The sequence below is a fragment of the Siniperca chuatsi genome, linkage group LG16 (assembly GCF_020085105.1).
Source record: "Siniperca chuatsi isolate FFG_IHB_CAS linkage group LG16, ASM2008510v1, whole genome shotgun sequence".
Classification (NCBI taxonomy): domain Eukaryota; kingdom Metazoa; phylum Chordata; class Actinopteri; order Centrarchiformes; family Sinipercidae; genus Siniperca; species Siniperca chuatsi.
Genome location: NC_058057.1, coordinates 5,641,850 through 5,663,333, shown reverse-complemented (window position 1 = coordinate 5,663,333; position 21,484 = coordinate 5,641,850). Strand labels below are relative to the sequence as shown.

Sequence of the window (21,484 nt, the reverse complement as noted above, 5' to 3'; positions counted from 1 at the left end):
CAAACTCTTTAACTCCTCCCTCTAAGGGTTAGTCTGTATGACCCTAGGTCACTAAACTGGACATTGATCATTACATCTCTTCCATACTTGAATAACTGTGCAATATTCTGTGTATTACCTCCTTTACTGCTGTGCAATATCTTAATAATCTCAATAAGCTACACTTAACTCGACAGTACTTGCACCACTACCTATTACTTGTATTATTACATTGTATTATTTGACTGTATTATCATCATCAACCGGTAAACCCACTTGGTACCTCACACTTATTTTATCTTATTCTTATACCCACCTGGTACTTAATTTATTTTCTGACCTGTTTTTATAGTGTTTTGTATTATATTTTTTGTTAGTACTCCTGTGTGCACTGACATAAAGACGAGCTGCTGTAACAAAGAGTTTCCCTTCAGGGATCAATAAAGTATTTCTGATTCTGATTCTGATAACTGTCAGAGTTCGTGGAAACTGTCAGATGTGCAAACAGAGTTCTTCTCCTATTTCTCATTCTTGTGTGTTGTTGTCATTGTTTAATCACTGTCCTCGATTGTGTATCAAAGTTCTGTGGGAGGATATAAAGGGGTGAGGCTCAGCCATATTCCATTCAGCCAGACCCTGAATAGCTTCCATCGGACAGTCACCCAGCCTCCCTGGTTTCAGAGGTCGGCTAACAGGAGCTACCTTTGCTCAGTCTGCACCAGCTACTGGGGGCTGGCTAACTACAGCAACTAACAATTGAGTTCCCATGGTGCAGAACTGCGTTTCTAATTCACTAAGCTTCACCTCCAACGCTACAAATAAACTACATTTATTAAATGTATCATTATCACTAAAGGAGGAAGAGGAAAAGCTAAACATCTGACACACCAAACAAGAGAGAGCAGGAGAGTGAAAGGGAGAGAGAGAAGCCATCGCTAGCTGCTAAACTAAAGAAAGGTAGCTAGCAAAATTGAATAGTGTGCAAACTGTGCGATTAGTGAGAAGGTCGCTAAAAGAAGGAGAGAGCTATGAGTGCTTGAGCAGAACCAGTGTTTGTTTAAAAGTATAGCAGATAATTAGCTGCTGTAATGAATAATCTAACAAAATTAACTGGGACATATCAAAATACGCTAACAGGAACACACAAGTACCAGTGACCCGAAATGAGACAATATGCTTACCGCAGCACATCATTTCTGGACATATCCGAAATTAAGTAACTTTTTGAAGGAAGAAGTGTTCCATCGTGATATTACCAACGTAGTCCCTCTTGGTGTAATTCCAGAAGGCTTTGATGGAAGGGCTAAAATCTGTTTCTTACAAATCCTACTAGGGGCTGCCATAAAGTGGTTGAAACCACCTCCACCATACAATGTTTGTATTCAACAAGGAGGGGAACTTGAGATATGAGCAAATCATATATGCACAGAATTTGGTCCAAATTTCTGTCTTTGGTTAAAGCATGTGTCTCACAGTATGATATATGAACATCGTTTTGGACTGATGATCAAAGATATCACTACATTTTTCTTACATTGGTAACTTTAGTGTGGGACAAACCTAAATCATACAGTGTGTAGGGGCCTTTAGTGTCACCTTGAAAGGTGCCAACAGACTCACAGCTGGTCACACCCACAGCTAACAGTGTTCCCTTCAGCTGATCTCTGATATTATTTAAAGGCTGTTTCAGGCTAATGCAGGGATTTAGGCTTTTAGTGATACTGTGTATCTAGTCTGCTATTTAGGAACATTTATTCATTTATTTGAGCTTACAGAATATTATGTTTTAACAATAGTGAATTCACATGTTAATACACTGGGTTATACATATATCTTCTACTCTCCTAAGCTGTCTTGTAAACAAATTGGATGTGCAGTGACTACTGTGCTTTAAACTGTGTTGTAGCAGATTTGCATGAATGTATTTTTACATGTAAATAAATAAACATAATAATATTTGTAAGTGTAATGTGAGAGAAAGAGGTAGTTTGACAAATTGAGTCTCTTTGAGCCTTGGCCAATTTAGAGGCCTCCACCCCCACCCCCAAATATTATCTCTTCCCTCTACCTTGACTCTCTCAAAAATTCTCACAGTGAAGAAACAGACAAATATGTTCTGCTTCATCGCTCCTCAAAATTGCTACAGCAGCAATCAGGACAAGTTATGGTGAAAAATATACATTAGCATTGGCCAGCATGGGCAAGCTGCCCCGGGTGAAGTTATTTTAGAATGGATTCCAGCCCTCTAAATCCTTTTCCCTCGAGTCCTTTGGGCTTTTACTAACACAGTTGGCTCTTAATAATGCATGGTAGTACAGTACAGCACAAGCAGTTAGTTTGGAGGTGACTTTGACTTAAGAGCTCTGGACTGTATTGCTTGTCTGGAGTATTGACTTCTATACATCCTTGGGGATGAGTGAAAGAAAGACGAGAGAAAAGTTGGAGACAGATTGAGGAAAAAAATTAAAACTGGATGAAAGAGGAGAGTTAGAGATGGAGACAGACAGAGAAAGAGGAAGAGAAAGCTGAATGATGATTTCTTATGAGGCAAATGAAAAGAATTCTTTGACTCTGAAAACAGTGCATTAGACCAGATTTCCCCACTCAGTACCACTTTCATATTTTGTCATTATGCAATGCTGAGCTTATCAAAAAATCCAGCAGGGGAATGGGTACAAAAGGTTCCATCTAATTTTCTCTTCCTTTTCCTTTCTTTTCTCACTCTCTCATGTTTTTCTTAAAGCCATTCTTCCCCTTTTGCCTCCTGCTTCTTATATGAAATGTGTCACTGCTGCCCATTTCCAGATGAAAATGCCGCCCTAAAATGCACAACAAATTTTTCAAATACATTAATAAAATACATTCTCAAAGTTGTAGCTATTCTTTAAGTTTTTTTTTTCAACAATGTAAAAATCACTGAATTTGAGTAAGAACTCTGTTATAGGTATACCACTAAATCCAACAAAATTTAATCACTCCTACATGGCTAAAACACATCAAGATGTTACTGTGCAGTTGATTGTAAGAATGGATATCATGACTAATCAAATTAAAGTTGCCTTGTAAACAAACAACAGTTATCTTTAATTTCACTGTTACTCAACAAAACTCTTTGTGTGAATCACTGAGGTCACACACATGATTGACATTCCTTCATCATGAAACATTTGCAAAGCTCATTTTCAATCCTGTATTGTTTGCATCCATGTTTGCCAGTTTGCAGTCTTCTTCCACACTGCCTTTGTTGACTCATGGCTAGGTTTCCTGGTGCATTAAAGCCACCTGTGGGTCAGTGTAATAGTGTGAAACCATTGACAGCTGTGTATGGCGTCACCCACAGACACAAACATAGCAGGTCCCGCTCATAAATAACCAGCTCCATAATAGTGGTCAAAAACTTTAAGAAAGAGAGAGTATTAAAGGCATTTTAGTCACATTTATTCAGTCTTGACAATAAGTGGTCATTGCAGTGGTGTTTTTGTTCTGGAAATCAGGATTTTTCACAGCATTTTTTTAAGTGTTTTAGACGTCACTTGTCTACCTCACAGAACATATACACTCTGTTTTTACAAATGTGTCAATCCCCTTTGATTTATTTAAGCACACAAGAGGTCGGGACAGCGACCAGAATATTTCATACACACAAACACACAATAACCAAAGTTTTATAAATGTTTATTTAACTACTACTAAACCCACACAAAAGTATTACTACTAGACTACACAAATGAATGAATAAATACAACCATGAATGACTGATATGAACACAGCAATGAATAATTAATGAATAAGTTAATGAATGACCATTTGACACCAGAGAATGCAATGAATGATTATTTTGGCTAGCGGTATTTACTTGTGTAAACACAGGAAACCACTATGTGGACAAACTTTAATAGTTACCAGTTAAATAAATGAGGCACCATTCAGCAACTAATAATTCCTAATAATAATCTCCCTTGACTTTCCAAAACTTCTCAATCACCTGAGGAAATTTAGCTATCCTGCCTATCTTGATGGGAGATCCTAATTTTTATCTAACATCACATTTCTTAATTACTCTAATTAAGCTAAAGCATCAAACCCCAATATCACAGAAAAGTATTTGTTGTTTCACCTGAGTTTTGGCTGAGCAGGGCAGGCGTTGCCCTGGAGGGGAGACGAGCAAAGAAGCAGAGTTCTTTCCCTGGGCACCCACTGGGCGACTTCAGCTCAGGTCTCTTCTTCCATAATCAGGCTCATGCCGTTGAATTGTGATGGCAATGCAGTGAGAGCGTCTACCAGTTTAGAGTCTGTTATGATCCTCGTTAGGACTCAGGTGCTGCAGAAGAGTGGAGCAGACTTCTTTAATCTGGTAACAGCAGTTTAGGAATGCTAATAAAGGTTTCTTTGTTTAAGTCTTTGAGTCTCTTTCATTCCATCTTTCTACATTTCTCCTTCTCTGCACCACGTGGCTGGTGCGCAAAGTCCAAGGTTTCTTTGTTTCTTACTTTGTCTTGTTAGAGCTCAGAATTGGCACAAGCTCCTTTTAGCAGGCTTCTTTCTTTTAGAGTTGTTGGATATCGGAGCTCTGAGGGTCAGTTGAAATCAGCAGGCCTCTGGTTTAAGTTAGCTGGGCCTCCCCATGTTCCGCACGCCTTTGGTTGCTCTGCAAGTCGGTTGAAGTCAGCGGGCCTTGAGTCTGAGGTCTACTGAAGATGAGAAGGTTTTTTTGAAGTGCAGAGGAATAGAGCATAAGACTGAAGAGCAAAGAGTGTGAGGACAAGAAGTTTCTCTTGTCTTAAAGTCTTCTGTAAAAGGGGCGTGGCTGTTTGTGTTCAAGGCACGAAACGTTACTCCACTCCCACCCTATCTTATCATAATTCTTTCTAATGAATTAATACAGTTTTAAGTTTAATTCTCCCATGTTAAAGCTTTTTCTTATCAGTTGTTGGAAGGCACCACACACTTTGGTTTGAATGTTTTTTGTATAGGACAGGGTGGGAATTCACAATCCATTATCAGATACTGTACTTTTGACAGGTCGATCCGGCCTGGGTGATGGGTTTCAGACTGCATGATATACATACTGAGCCACATTTGAGGTACTGTCAGCAGTGGACAGGATTACGTCCACATACATCACAGCCGTCATCGGTATGATACTCCAATGGAGGTATCAGATGCTGGACGGAGCCTGGTCCATTGACTTGTACTTGATCCTAAAACATAATATATCCAGGCAGTTAGCAAGGAGCTGCTCGGCCCGGGGGCTAGAAGTTTCAGTTGCTCTAGAGTTATTAGCACATATAGGCCTGTTAACATTGTAGTTGTTTTGGTTAAGCCAGTTATAAGGTTAGTCCTATGTTGTCCAGGCTTTAGACTTTTGACTAAGCTCCATGCTTGGCTTAAGCACCAGATGCTGCAGGCCGAATTGGTCAGTGTTTCCACACCTAAAAGGCTGTACATGAATAGGCCTCATCTGTTTAGCAAACTCAACACTAAATATAATGGTTCCTGCTAGAAAAAAGCACAGTAATATAATGACCTGCTAATATCTGACTGGCAGCCCTCTTTCTGCTAAGAAAGGGTATAGCAGACATCCAAATCACAGAATTTCTTGCCCTTAGGGTGCTGGATATTATCATTAAAAATTGTAGTATAGTTTGAATAAATTGTTGTCTCTCCATTCCACCTCAAGATGGCTGTCACGCTTTAGTTGAATCCATGGATGTAGTTCTCGTTATTTGCCATGGCAGGTTCTTTTTGACAGGTGTTGGGACTCTACAGATTAATTAATTCATTTGGGTGATTGTTAACTGAACCTTTGTTAAGGAGACTGCATTCTCTTTTGTCCCACAATCCTGAGAGCCACTGAACTCATCATTGGCCAGTCTGACCTGTGACCCGGATGTCACCAGGTCAATAAAAAGGTCAGTGATAATTTTTTTCTCTCTCTTTCTCCTGGAATCCTTCACTGCGGTGGACAGCTGTGGCTGTATTCCTCTCAGTGCTCACTAGCAGACACCCACCTGAACTCTCTCATCCTGGCCGTGTAATATAATATAGAAACACGCTGAAGAACCGAAGTCTCCTGATCTAACAAAGCATTGCAAAGGCCTATTAGATGTCTGTTCATGAGAAGTTTAGCGCCAATGGCTATTGCACAAAGCCTGCTAGCTAACTTTAAGAAGCACAAAGCAAGTTAATGCCGTGCTGTTAACTCTGTAAGGACACCCACAGGCGCAGCAACCGTCTTCCTCCAACCTCTACAAGCAGACCCTGCACAGCAAAAGTTGCTTCCACCTCGGAACCACAACTCTTCCCAGCTCGGCTCGTTTACAGCAGACTGACCACCAGCTAACAGCAGTACCAAAGCCACAAGTTTTTCCCTCCCACCGAGAGTAACAGTGTATATAAGTGTATATACTATTAAACTATTTAACTTTTGTACGTGTGACATTACTGATGTGTTTTCATTGAGGTTTTATTGTTGTGATCTTCTCCATGGTTAACATGAGGTTATTATTAAAACCGTAGTTCTCAGCCACCGCTAAGCTGATGTTAGTTTATGTTATGCTCCACACAGATAGAGTCTTTGCATGCTAACTAACTGCTTTTAACTTGGCATCATTATCCTAAACATATCATACACATACACCTCTAACTTGGCCCTTAAAGACAACCAAAATAATAGTAATTTGCCAACCTCTTGGCCTCAACCTACTAGCTATTAATGGTAATATTGGTTATAGTTATTAATTGAATTTCAAATTTAATTAAGTTTCAAATTGATGGTTTAGTGTATTATTTGAGACTCAGTCAATTATTTGGCATTTCTCTTCTTTAAGAAGATTGGTGCCTCCGAGGACTTTATTCATTAAAGTTATTTATGATTATCTTTGATAATTCTAATAGCCATAATTAATTGAGCGCACCTACACAAGTGGGTGCCCCCCTTTAACTATTGTAAATCCCAACACAGGTCTGTTGGTTCAGCTACCTGTAAGAGAGTCCAGAGCTGAGTAAGACTCAGGAGTTCTTTACTGTAGGATGTACTCTGAGTGAATGACTTAAAGACAAGAAGTACATCTTGATGGAGCTTTAGACTCCACTTGGGTGTCTGTATGAAGAGGAAATAGGCCCCACAAAACCACAAAACTGCATGACAAGTGTTGCTAAGTCAAAAGATAGAATAGAATAGAATAGAATAACAACTATATAAGGGGGGTAAGGAGTTGAAAATTGAGGCCTGTGTATTGCATTTAGATTACCAAGTGTCAAAAGGATTAAACTGCTCAGTTTGGTAACATATAGTATGCCAGATTAATTCTTCAATTTCTTGTAAGCAATAGCTATAGTGTAAAGCCAATTATTGTGCTTGTGGGAAGTGTTTTCCAGATTTGACTAGACTATACGTATATGTTCAGATAAGTCAACATGCTGTTATATTTTCTTTTTCTGCTTCTTTTTCTTGGCTCTTCGTTTGGTGTGATGAGTGCCAGTTTGGAACAACAATCTTACGAGTAGCCCCAACATCTTAAGAAGGAACCACAATAACTTTAACAATAAATGTTGATGAGCATCCATATGCCTGTGCCTATGCATTTAACCACTGGTCTGCACATCACTGCAAGATGCACGGGATTACCATGAACACTACAAGTATGCAGACAGCTAATAAACCCCATTTTATTTTGTGTAAGAAATATACCATTCTTAGACATGCATCTTCAAAAGCTCTTTTTATACTACTTACTGCAGTGTCTGTGACTTCCACTACTTTTGTAGCTACGTCTTCAACTGCGTCCTTGACCTCTTTGTAGAAGTCTATTGCTTGCCGAAGGAAGGCATATATGCAATCTGCAAGGGCCTGACAATAGATTTTGAAGTCTGTTGCATTGGTAGGAGATAATTTTATGTTCCATCCTTCTCGGCCATAACCAGATTCCCAATGGTGAAACATAGCTGTTTCCAACATTGAACACCAGTCTGTTATCATAAACTCTTTCTTCCCCAACATATATTCTTGGGGCGAGAGGGTATATGGAGCATGATGATCTAGAAAACAAGCATATATGTTTCTGGCTTTGCCTGCGGTTCCTCCATATCAGGAGTTACCCCATAAGTTGCCGAGCCATAAATACCAATTCCAGGCATTCTGTAATGGTGGGTCTGTCCCTGCCTTCTCCCTGTAAATTTTCCTTATGAGAGTTCTTTTTAACATACAGTACATTCATCTCTGTCATGGCTAGGTTGTTCTCCTTGTATCCCAGAGGATAAATACCATGTTTGTTTTCCTGATTACTCTAGATTTTATTCAATCCTTTGTTAGTTTCTTTTGAGCCTCCCACTCATTCTCTGGGTAATATTGATAAATAAAGCAGTATGTTTTGTATCCTTCGTTACATGTTCCTGGGCTGTAGAAGCCATATATGGCCTCATGGCTTGTTGTGTAGTGATAACTAAAGTAATTTCTCATCATGGGCTTGATGCCTGGTAAGAATTTATGAGACACTGCTTCAGACTTAGCCATTATTGTGGGTAGTGTGAGACTAACGTTATCTCTGCTAATTTGTGTTATCGTGGCTGGGGTGCTACCAAAAGTATAGCCTACTCTGGTACACTGCTCTTAGTGCTTTGAGGTGTCTTGGCTGGATCCAATGTTTCCACCAGTGTAAAATGATAACCATTGCATTTATACAAAAGTGGTTATTGGGTCCGTGGACTTAAAACAGCTGTTGACTAGATTTAGGTGTCCAGGGAGGAAACCATAAGCTCTCCCTTCCTTGCTGGTTATGCTTAGTCTTTTAGTTACTCTTAAAAGTGGTAGTAGTAAAGCAGGCTATGTTTTGTCCCTACTTCAGTGAATGTCTTGATCATTTTGAGACAGGATGTGCCTGATTTTTGCAATGTTACATAGGTGAAAAAAGGCAGTCCTTGAAGTTTGTTTCATGTGGGAGTTAAAGGATAAATCCTGATCAAAGATAACTCCGAGGTTCCTTACGGTGTTGCTGGAGGCCAGGGCAATGCTATCTAGAGTAACTATATCTTTAGATAATGTGTCTCTGAGGTGTTCAGAAAGTTGCAGGTCATCCAGGTCTTTATGTCCTTAAGGCATGCCTGAAGTTTAGTTAACTCGTTAGTTTCATCTGGCCTGATCTATAGATATAATTGGGTATCATCTGCATAGCAATGAAAGTTTATGGAGTGCTTCCTAATAATACTGCCTAGAGGAAGCATATATAAGGTGAATAGAATCGGTCCAAGCACAGAACCTTGTGGAACTCCGTGACTAATTTTGACGTGCAAGGAGGACTCACCGTTAACGTAATGTACAAACTGAGATCGATCTGATAGATAGGATTTAAACCAGCTTAGTGCAGTTCCTTTAATGCCTAAAGGCAAAGCAGGTTTACAAAAGTAGGTTTGCTTATCAAAATTTTGAGATGCACTAACTCTGATGCAGGGCATTAGCAGTCAGGATGGTCTCTTAAAGTGGTAACATCTGGGTACAAAACTAGGTTTCACAGGGCTGGTAGCACGATGTGGCTCTATCTCAGGCTCTATTCTTAATTAGGCTGAAATGCACAACAGTGACAGCCAGATACAAACTCTCTTTGTTTCACAGGGCTGGTGGCATGCCGTGTCTTAATAAAAGGAGAAGCACTTAAATTAACAACTAAATTGCAATGAATATGTGGGATTCTAATGCTGAATCTAATTCTTACAATTCCTACAGAGTAGGTTCAACTTGAATGGCTAGCAGCAATAGCAACTTTTACTGTAACACAATGAGGGCTTAAAGTGGTAGTTATCAACAACCAAAATCTCTCAAATTCTCTAAATTGGAGGAATAAATAAATACACACCACAATGCACTTTTTTGTAAGTACAGCTGGGATGTCTACTGCTGTGGCAGACTAGTGGTGGTGAATGTAATCTAAAATTCTGATATTGGCCAAAAATTATGCTGAACATTTATTACACAATTATGAATAAATGCCAACAGTACTGTGCCTCACACTGGGCACTGTTTGTTGGGATTTACAATGGCTAAAGGGGCACCAAATTGTGTAGGTGCAATCCATTAAATTTGGCTATCACAATTATTAAAGATAATCATCAATAACTTTAATAACGTACTCAGGGGCACCACCCTTAAACATGGAAAAAGATAGCTAATTAATTGATTCAGTCTCATAAAATACACTAAACTATCAATTTGGAACTCAGATTAATAATTCAATTAATAACTATAACCAGAATTACCATTAATAGCTAGTAGGTTGAAGGATTTGGAGTTCAACATAGAAGAGTTTGGCAAATGATTCACTCTTGTGCAACATTAAAAGAAACCAGCATAATTATAAACAAGCATTTATTAAAAGATAAACAAAGCAAAAAGTGCATGTGTGAACTGTGTAGGATAAATGGTGCAGGTTATAAAGAGGATAGTTATTTACATGCAAGACCCTGTGTCTGTGTGAACATCACTAACATCAACTTAGCATGTGGCCACCAAAATAACCTAACAGTGAAAAGACATAACAACAATAAATTCAATGAACCAATTCAATACAGATACATTCACAAAAGTATCACAGTCTTGTGTTTAGCTGTGTACTCTGCTATGTTATGTTATGCCCAGTTATGCGTCCAGTGGTTACGTTACCTGTTGCATAAAGGAAGAAGTTGCATTGTGGTCCTCCTTGTTATCTGACGGATCCGTTGGATTAGTCAGACTGGGAAGAATGTTGGTTCAGACTGCTCTGTCTGTTAGGTTGGCGCTATCTTCCTTAGTTGCTTTTTAAAGTTAGCAGGCAGACTTTGTGTAGACTTGGTGCTAACTAAGTATTGCTGCAGAAATCTTACAGAGGCCCTCATGTCGCTCCTGTGAGAGAGAGGGAAGAGAGAATTAAACTTAAAACTTTATTAATACATCAGAAAGAATTATGATAAGATATGGTGGGAGTGGACTGAAGTTTTGCGCCTTGAACACAAACAACCCCGCCCCCTTATGTTTAATTGACAGTATAAGAAGAGTGTTCACATGAAATTTGCAGAAGTTATCTCATTGCACTTTTCCTATAGAACAGGTCTAGACCGTACTCTTTGTAATATAAAGACAAAACACATTCCTGAGATGCAAAGATTGCTCAAATATGTGGACATCTAATTTGTGTGATTTTATTTTACTATTTCATTTACTGTTACAGATGTGTGTGTATAACCTATACATGGTGTGTCATCATAATAGCAGATGTCGTAACATATATTTGACTGCCACGTCAACTGTTTCAGTATTTTTACTATTTCAAAATATTTGACTGCCTAATTTCAGCACACATACATTTTCTTCTGCCATTTGACAATTATATACCTTTTTTTTTACTTTGAAACTAACAGGACTCAAGAGTTTATGCCAAATTTGTCATGTTTGTAGAGTCTAGATAACTTTACATACATATTTTATTTTGGCAAAAGTTTGCACTCTTACACAAGCACTAGTTTTCATTGTTGTTTTCTTGCTGTCTTTTATTTCTTTCCTTTAATGCTAGACAGGAAAAATGCTGCAGAAGCGCCTATACTTTTGTAGTTCAAATTTGCGTGCAACAGAAGATTAAAGGATAGGTTTAGAGTTTTTAAAGCCTATCTCAAAACATTACTCACATGCCATATGAACATTGAAACAGTTATTGGTCGCTGTAATCATTCCTCCATACCATATTTGCCATGAAAAGTTCCCTTCATAGCACATTGTAAAAGATGGGGGGGGGGAATCTGCAGCCCTCGTTTGGTGCAAAAATGCTTTTGAAAGTTCGGCTGAAGTTAATACGAGGCTACAGCAGTGCCAGTTGGGGTATATTGGATATCTTTGTCCTAGCAGTGTAGGTTTATTGTTCTGTCCCAGCAACAAACCAACACGTGAATGCCAGGACATATCCCTCCATTGCAACAAAAACACTGTCAAACACAGTATAAATGGAACATTGTTTTTCAGACAGTTATGAGACTGTAGTTGATGGTACAGTTTCCATCTTTTGAATAAACTGTGAATTTATTGCCCCATTAGCGACCAAGCTTGGTCAAGCATACAGAGCTTGCACAGCTTTTTTCCCCCTTCAGTATCTTCATATTGAATAAAATGATTGACTAGCACTAGTATGTTGCTCGCATGCTAGTGTGATGGCCATTAGCTGGCCAGCTACAGTAGTCCACCAACTAGGTCTGCAAGTAGTCACTACATCACCAAGCTTCAAGCACCTCCTATTTCATAAGGGCGTGTGAATTAACTTTGCTATGCCGTTTTCTGTTGAGACAAGATGCAAACAGGCGTATCTGTGAAAAAACACACTTACATTCATGTCTGCATACACACATGGTCATGCATGTACACACTTTATTCTATACACTAATAAACCTGCTTGCTGTCATGATTTCATACATATCACTCCCTAACATGCCGACACACACAAACACAGATGTACTGTGATGAAAATATATTTGTTTTCATTTCTTTGTTTCCCACTGTGCTCAGGGTTTATTGTGTGGTTCCCATGCTCATGGCATCTGTTGCTTGTGTGACCGTTACACACACTCTGCAGACAGACTCCAGTGAGGATGCACACTTCTTTAATATTCACAGGCATACATCACTGTATTATGAAGGGATAAAGGTATAGCCAGGAGCAATGATAATATCATCTGAGTCTGAAATTAGAGTGATAACTAAGGAAGGAGATGAAGGAAAAGGAGTCTGGTGTTTTCATTCACATTTTTTATGAATGTGAATTTTAGGAGTGTTTACATTAGCGTAACTGATTAATGTAAATCAGCATCCCACCAAGGACACAAGCGCAAGTGATGACAGCTTCTGTTGCTTCTTCACACTGTTCAAACAGTCCCCCACACCCCCTGTATCACTACATCTCCCTCACTGCTCCATGCCTGTTCCCCCCGCTTAACTTCAAGTCTTACTTGAGTCAATGGGTGAAATTTATTTCACAGCATTTAAACACACTTTGCACACTGGAACATTAACATTACAAATACCCTCTTCCACTTCATCTTTAGGGGTTCATTGTCCAATCATGCTTACATGAAGCACTTCCTATAACTGAGAATTCACTCTTAATTGGTCTGCCTGGTTAAATAAAGGTCAATTTAAAGCCCCCCACCCCACTTCTCATTTTCCAGCCCACCCTCCCTTCCTACAAAACTCTTGTTTATACTTCTGTGCCACTCATCGCTTGTCAAGCTAATTCTCGCTGAGTAACATTTCAAAGAGGCATCAGCCTAATTGCTTGCTAATGAGTAGACAGTTGCGTGTGTGTACAAACGTACACCGGCAAACACATACACACACAATGCTGCTTTGAGTGGAAGATATTTGTGTGTCCATGTTCAAACTCAGCAGGAGATGAAGGCGAGGGGAGATGGTGTCGTGCAGGAGTGAATTGGTCTGGTCTTTGATGAGATGCATGGTCTTAACCAGAAATAAACATTAGCAGTGGAGATAATTGGTAGACTGGGCCTTTCATGGCTGTTGTGGTGTGTGTGCATATAAGTACAGTGCCTTGCGAAAGTATTCGGCCCCCTTGAACTTTGCGACCTTTTGCCACATTGTTTTGCCACAACAAATCAAAAACTGAAAAATTGGGCGTGCAAAATTATTCAGCCCCCTTAAGTTAATACATTGTAGCACCACTTTTTGCTGCGATTACAGCTGTAAGTCACTTGGGGTATGTCTCTATCAGTTTTGCACATCGAGAGACTGAAATTTTTGCCCATTCCTCCTTGCAAAACAGCTCGAGCTCAGTGAGGTTGGATGGAGAGCATTTGTGAACAGCAGTTTTCAGTTCTTTCCACAGATTCTCGGTTGGATTCAGGTCTGGACTTTGACTTGGCCATTCTAACACCTGGATATGTTTATTTTTGAACCATTCCATTGTAGATTTTGCTTTGTTTTGGATCATTGTCTTGTTGGAAGAAAAATCTCCATCCCAGTCTCAGGTCTTTTGCAGACTCCATCAGGTTTTCTTCCAGAATGGTCCTGTATTTGGGTCCATCCATCTTCCCATCAATTTTAACCATCTTCCCTGTGGGGATGGTGTGTTCAGGGTGATGAGCTGTGTTGCTTTTACGCCAAACATAACGTTTTGCATTGTTGCCAAAAAGTTCAGTTTTGGTTTCATCTGACCAGAGCACCTTCTTCCACATGTTTGGTGTGTCTCCCAGGTGGCTTGTGGCAAACTTTAAACAACACTTTTTATGGATATCTTTAAGAAATGGCTTTCTTCTTGCCACTCTTCCATAAAGGCCAGATTTGTGCAGTATATGACTGATTGTTGTCCTATGGACAGAGTCTCCCACCTCAGCTGTAGATCTCTGCAGTTCATCCAGAGTGATCATGGGCCTCTTGGCTTCATCTCTGATCAGTCTTCTCCTTGTATGAGCTGAAAGTTTAGAGGGACGGCCAGGTAGATTTGCAGTGGTCTGATACTCCTTCCATTTCAATATTATCGCTTGCACAGTGCTCCTTGGGATGTTTAAAGCTTGGGAAATCTTTTTGTATCCAAATCCGGCTTTAAACTTCTCCACAACAGTATCTCGGACCTGCCTGGTGTGTTCCTTGTTCTTCATGATGCTCTCTGCGCTTTAAACGGACCTCTGAGACTATCACAGTGCAGGTGCATTTATACGGAGACTTGATTACACACAGGTGGATTCTATTTATCATCATTAGTCATTTAGGTCAACATTGGATCATTCAGAGATCCTCACTGAACTTCTGGAGAGAGTTTGCTGCACTGAAAGTAAAGGGGCTGAATAATTTTGCACGCCCAATTTTTCAGTTTTTGATTTGTTAAAAAAGTTTGAAATATCCAGTAAATGTTGTTCCACTTCATGATTGTGTCCCACTTGTTGTTGATTCTTCACAAAAAATTACAGTTTCATATCTTTATGTTTGAAGCCTGAAATGTGGCAAAAGGTCACAAAGTTCAAGGGCGCCGAATACTTTCGCAAGGCACTGTATATATGGATGTGGGTATATGTGTGTGCAGTGGATGAGGTCATATCAAGGACAGAGGGAGGGTTTAAAATCAGCGCTTTGAAGAACATGAATGACTTCCTGTACATGCGGCAAGACTCTGTAATCTGCCACTATGAATATAAATTCTTACCCCATCCACACTTTTCCGCTGTTCCTCCTCCTGATCATGGATTCACTTTTTTGCCCATCGTGTCGCTGCCATACATTGCATTTCAAAATCATACTTTCTTCAGCTGAAATGGCCTCTTGTACTTTGAAACATTTGAAATAATGAAAAGTTAAAAGACAGCACAATAAATTTTCTGGTTTCATTATTTAGTGCACAGGCATAAATTAATGATTTTTCAAGAGAAACCTCAGTAGCAGTCTGCACTTCTTAAAAATAGTAATCAAATATGTATGTTTACATCTTCATCCATGCATATTTTAGGAAATGATATACACTCCTTGAACATTTGGCATCTAAGCTTCAAATACATAAAAAATCAGATTTTAGAACACAACCACTACCAATGCCATAAAGGTAGAGTATAACAATTTTGGGGAATATTATTATTTGCTTTCTTCTTCTTTCTGATTTTCCAGCAGAACAATTTTACTATCATATCACATATTATCACATTATAAAGTTGACAGGACCAACTTGTTAGCAAACAGTTGTCTATTTACTTTTCGCATCCTGCAGACACAGAGGAACATTAGCATTCATTTGGAGTTGTGTTTTTGGTCACCTGACAAATGTAAGACCAGTATTCACTCTCCTTTTAGCTCTGTTTTCATCTCTACCAACTCTTGAGGGATATATCTGGCTCTTTGGCTGCTAAATGCTCCACTATGTTCACCAGCTATTTGCTAACTTTGTCTGTCTGCTATTTGGGCAGGTAGTGTACAGGCATTTAAGAGTATTTTCACAGAAAACAAGTGCCTGCTTCTGGAAACTAGTTGATGAGCAGTGAGACTGAAGCAAAACAGTAAAGTTGCAGGCAGTAAAACTGAAACAAGTCAAGTCAGGTCAAAGCAAATTGATTTATAAGCATGTTAAAAACAACAGATGTTGACCAAAGTGCTGCACAAATTAAAAGAAACAGGCTGTAAACTAAACACAATAAAATAAAATATATTTAAAACACAAAATAAATACAGAATATATAGAAATACAAAAAAACAACAGCACACAAATAGAATCCAAAATGTCAAAACTCAGTCTGAAAAGCCAAAGAATAAAAATGGATTTTCAAGCAAGTTTTAAAAGTGTCCACTGTAGGTGAGGTCCTGATGTGGAGGGGTAGGCTGTTCCATAATTTCGGAGCAGCTTTAATCTGGACCTTGGGATGACCAAAAGCATCTGGTCAACAGACCTCAGTGATCATGGTGTGAATCACCTTCTCAAGATCAGTGATGTAGAAAAAGGGCTTGATCTTAGCAAGAACCCTGAGCTGAAAAAAGCTGGTCCTGACAACTGTATTTATTTGTTTAATAAATGTGAATGTCAAAAATCACCCCCAGATTTATTGTAGGGATCCAGAAGGCCAAGGTCACAACTAATGGTGGTGAGGAAGTCAGGGCTTCCAAACATCACAATTTCAGTTTTGTAGTGGTGTTACGTTTCAGTGGTAAATCTGAGAGTTGTCTGTGTAGCAGTGTAATGAGATACCATATTTTTTAGAACTCAAAGGAAGCATGCAAAGGGAAAAGAGGACTGGGGCAAGGATGGAACCCTGGGGAACACCACAGCTGAGGGGAGTTGATGAGGATGAAAGCTCAGAATGAAAGAGACGCTTCTGTCAGTTAAATACAATTTAAACCATTTAAGGGCAGTTCCTTTAATGCCAACACATTGCTCCAGCCGAGAGATGAGGATACCATGATCCACAGTATCAAATGCTGCCCTTAGATCTAAAAGTACCAAAATTGCACAATCCCCAGAGTCAGTTATTAATAAAAGATCATTAAGAACTTTTAAAAGTGCAGATTCAGTGCTTTAACGTGCTTTAAAACCAGACTGAAATACTTCAGTAACACCGTTATCATCTAAAAAGTTCTGGAACTGCACGAGAACAATTTTCTCCAGCACCTTGGAAAGAAAAGGCAATTTAGAGCTTGGTCTAAAATTAGATGCTATACCACAGCGTGCTTAAAATCAGCAGGAACAGACCCAGAGACAAGACAGCTATTGATTAGAGATAATACACTTAGAGGGAACAATGTCCAGGGAGAGTCGTGGGCTTCAAGTGATTTGAATTTCATCCGCTTTAGCCAGACAAGAAAAAGACACAGGCACATATTGGCAGATGGGTCATTGGCAGGAGGTGTGATTTGTGACCTAATACCAGAGATCTTATCAACAAAAAATTTAAGGAACCTTTCACAGGTTGTTGGAGACTCCGTGAGGCAAGCAGTAGCAGGGGGATTAATGATAATGTTAATGTTACTGAATAAAATACTAGGTCTGTGACACTTGTTTGTGACAATATCTGATAAGTACTTTGTTTTTGCTGCTCTGATGGCTTTCTGATAATTTGATAGAGAGTTCCTTAAGATATGAAAAGACACCTAAATTGCTCTTCTACCTGTCTGAGGGCACAGGTGACACAATTTAGCCAAGGCTCAGTTTTAGGTTTGGAGCGCTTAATTTTGAGGGGAGCTACAGAATCAAGTACATTTGAGCAGGTGTGATTAAATAGAGTGGGTAAGTGGTCAGCAGTCAGGTGAGAGGGAGGCCTGTCCAGAGATAGAACATGACAAGTATTTTGATAGGAAGTAGAGAAATATCCAGCAGTAGCAGAATTAATCATGCGAGAACAGCATGCAGCTGAGGTGAGAAAGCTGAGGTTTGACAGATTGACATGGCAATCTTGATTATAACGGGCAAGTGATCATAGAAATTTATGACCCATATTTCAATGTCACAGAAAGACAGGCCACTAGATAAAACGATGTCTAATGTATGTCCACGTTCGTGTGGGGGCCTTTCACTGACTGAACAAGTGAATATCAAAATCCCTACCCAGAAATTCCGAGAAGTCTTGAATAAAATCCTTGTTGAATTTGGGTGTTCTATAAACCAGCCCACACAACATGGAGTCGATACATCAATTTGAAGTAGTTATAGTTCAAAGCTGGACTAGACCTCAGCCGCTACCTGTCGGCAGTGTTGTTGTTTTTAAAAACAGAGGCCAGCCCTCTGCTCCGACTGGTTGTCTGAGGAGAATTAAAATAATTACAGTCAGGAGTGACAGAAAACAAGATTAAGTCCCTGAAGTAGAAAATATAGAGCCCGGGAGGTGAAGAAGTCATTGAGAATAAAACTCTTATTTGCTAGCAATCTGGCGTTAACCAGTCGGAGTCAGCCTGATTAAAACCAGGTCTCCGGCCAACTGGCATGCACGACCCATCGGCCGGAGGTTCCGCAGATTCACTTCACCTCTACTGAGATGAGGCATTCGGTATCGGGGAAGCTGGACAGGAAGATCACTACGTTGTGGACGGGAGTCTCTGTGCCAAATAATGGTCTGTAATGGGGAGAATTCCTGGTGAGAGGGGTAATTACACATGAGGCCAGTAAGGGGAGCTAGTGGGGGGAACAGTGCTCTGAGGTGCCACTGTGGGCGGAGATGGAGATGGAAGTTCCCAGTGAGGGGGTGTTGGATGTAAACAGTCAGTCACGTGCAATGCTACATCGTGCTGCAAGTTAACCACTGGCCTTCGGCTACTCAGTCTGTTGGTGTGGACTCCGTCTGTCCTGAAGAGAAGAAGAGCAATCCCAAACCAGATTAAAATTGTCAATAAAACCTACCATTGTGAACACTGCAGGTGGACTGGAGCCAAGTGTGGAGGCTGAGGATTCTACTGATATGCCCTGCTCCATGGGCCAGTGTGGGGATAGGACCAGAAATAAAAACAGACTTTCCACAAGTACTTAAAAAGCTAAAAAGGTCATTAAAATCCTTTTTAGTCAGCTCAGACTACTTACGAGCTGCATCGTTTGTCCCCACATGGACAATCACTCAATTTGTAGAGGACGGTAGTGAACACAGCAGCCCGGGAGCTTGTCCAGGATGACAGGAACCATGGCTCCAGGAAGGCAGTGAGTGGCTGCGTTTAAGAAACGGATGTTTCTGGTCATGGAATCCCTAACTATGAATGTTGTTGTGGAGAAGAGGGGATGAGGAGATGACGGCTGTGGGTTCTCATGGCAGGAGAGTGGACGATTTATTTCCGCTGTATGTGAACAGGTTGCCGACTGAGGATGGGGTGTCTGAGTAGGCAAGTGATGTGGCGAAGCGGCGACTTCAGACCTGGGTGAAGATTTCCTTTCCGTGGAGGAAAAGGAAAACCTCCAGAGCATCTGAGCATCTTTTTTTAACCCGCACAAGCTATTTCTTCACAAACAACAGTTTTTCCATCCACTGAGCACATCTATGCTATATCTTTGGGTATGGTGCTGGTTGCCAAATACAGTCAGCAAGCATGGGTTTTGGTTTTAGTCTTTGTATTGGCACAATGATACCAAACCAGGCAGTCTTGCTATAATGACAAGATGTCTCTGCGTCTGGCTGTTGTCCACTAAGAAATAGTTACAGAATGTAACTCCCTCTAAAACCACAAATTATTGTTTTTACATTTTTGTTCATGTGCAGGTTAAATAAATGAGATAAAGAGTTAATAAGACTGCTTCAGATGTGTTGGTAGGTGAATTATTTAAATTTGAACAGAGCCAGGCTACCTGTTCCTCCCTGCTTCTGGTCTATATCTCCCTCGGTAACATGAAATAATATGATAGTCTGATCAGAGTCAACTCTAGGGGATCAAGGGGTTGCTTAGCTAGCCAGCTTCAGTGGTATCAGGCTGAGCTCAGTTGAGCTGAGTTAACAAACAGACATGAGGTTGCTATTGATCTTCAAATCTCACTCTTGGTAAGAAAGCAAATGAACAACTTGAAACACTTGAAATCAAAGTGTTAGATACACACATACGCACCTAAGCACACATACTGATAAGAAAAGAGCTGAGTGGTGCTAGAGGTGTTAAAGCCTGCCAAAAAAGGCATGGTGACTCATTCAAAAGTGAAAAGAAATCTTGAATTCCACATACAACAAAGAGTCAATCAAAACTGTGTGGCCCTGCGGTCCCCTATTTATCCTTGATTTGTGCTTTAAAATACAGCTGTGGTTCCAGCCTACCTGCACCAGCACATAAACAAGACGGAGAGAATAAACCATCACAGATGACTGAAAATCATTGACTAATTTAGCAACAGTACATACTGGTTTTTACTGTTAGACTCTCTATAAACTGTCAAATAATCAACAACTACAGTCATTAGTGGATTAAAATTAGATCCACTATATACAATAAAAGAAAAGACATCAACTGTTCAAAAAGTTCAATACTTAAAACAAATTAAAGTGAATTTAGGAGTCAAAGTTAAGGCCTTAGGTGAATAAAAATCATATTTCACTGTGTGTTTGAAATACTGACTGCCAGTTGTGAATGGGCAGAAGCCACCTCTGAGTGTACAGTACATTCTGTCTGTCTAAGCTTCTGTCTTCCTCACCTCTCACCTAGTGAGTGCCTACTTCTTTCTCTGATTCTCTCTCACACAAACACACACACACACACACACACACACACACACACACAGTAGTTAGCAGAGGTAGAATCTCGCTGGTACATTTTCACACAGCAAAATCCAAATTGTAGGATTCCTGCTCATACTCAGCATTAACATTTGATATGAAAAATGCACAGGTAGGTTAAAAACCTCAGAAGCAGGATGCCCTAGTGGCTCACCTGGTAGAGCGTGTACATTTAAGGCTGAGTTCACTGTAAATCTGAAAATATGTGTCACTGTAAATATGTGTTTCACTCATAAATGCAGTGTTCATAGGCAGCAAGTGTGTTTTCACTCCAATTATTTCAGCACATTGTCACACATTATAATCCTATTTTTCTTGGTTACTAAGTATTATTTCAGCTTTGGACATGTTGGCTTTGATGTTCTGTATAAACCTAAATATTTTTTATATACTTTATTGTTCCCATGGAGTTGTTGAAGTTTGCAGCAAGCTTATGAGAAGCAGAGATAAAGTCAAACTGACTGTCCACAAGCACAAACAGTGTGACGCTTAGATCAATATATGATTTATAAGCAGCCAGAGTTATGCATCGCCTCCTGTGGAACATGCATCACTGCCAGTCAAGTCCATGCATCTCTATAGGAATTAGTTAATAATTGATGATGATGTTAAAAGCTTTGGTGAAATGGTGGCAGAGTCAGCATTGTGGCGGGTGCTGATTTAACATTTTACAGTTTATTACACAAGCTGAGGATACTCAAATATTGAAGTACTGACTCTTAAACTCTCCTCCAAAATTCTGAGTGAATTTCCTGCTGTCACACTGCACTAATAATGTGGAGAAAATCCAAAGGTTGGTAAGATCTTCTAGTGGTCCTGACAGGTCTTC

General features: G+C 39.8%; 2 protein-coding genes across 2 annotated transcripts in view; both read left to right on the top strand.

The window, feature by feature from the left end:
• The window catches only part of LOC122863541, a 314,269-nt gene that overhangs the window by 177,101 nt on the left and 115,684 nt on the right, over positions 1–21,484 (top strand). The gene's annotated exons all lie outside the window — the stretch shown is intronic.
• cnih3 (cornichon family AMPA receptor auxiliary protein 3) overlaps positions 1–21,484 on the top strand; it is a 142,667-nt gene that overhangs the window by 41,861 nt on the left and 79,322 nt on the right.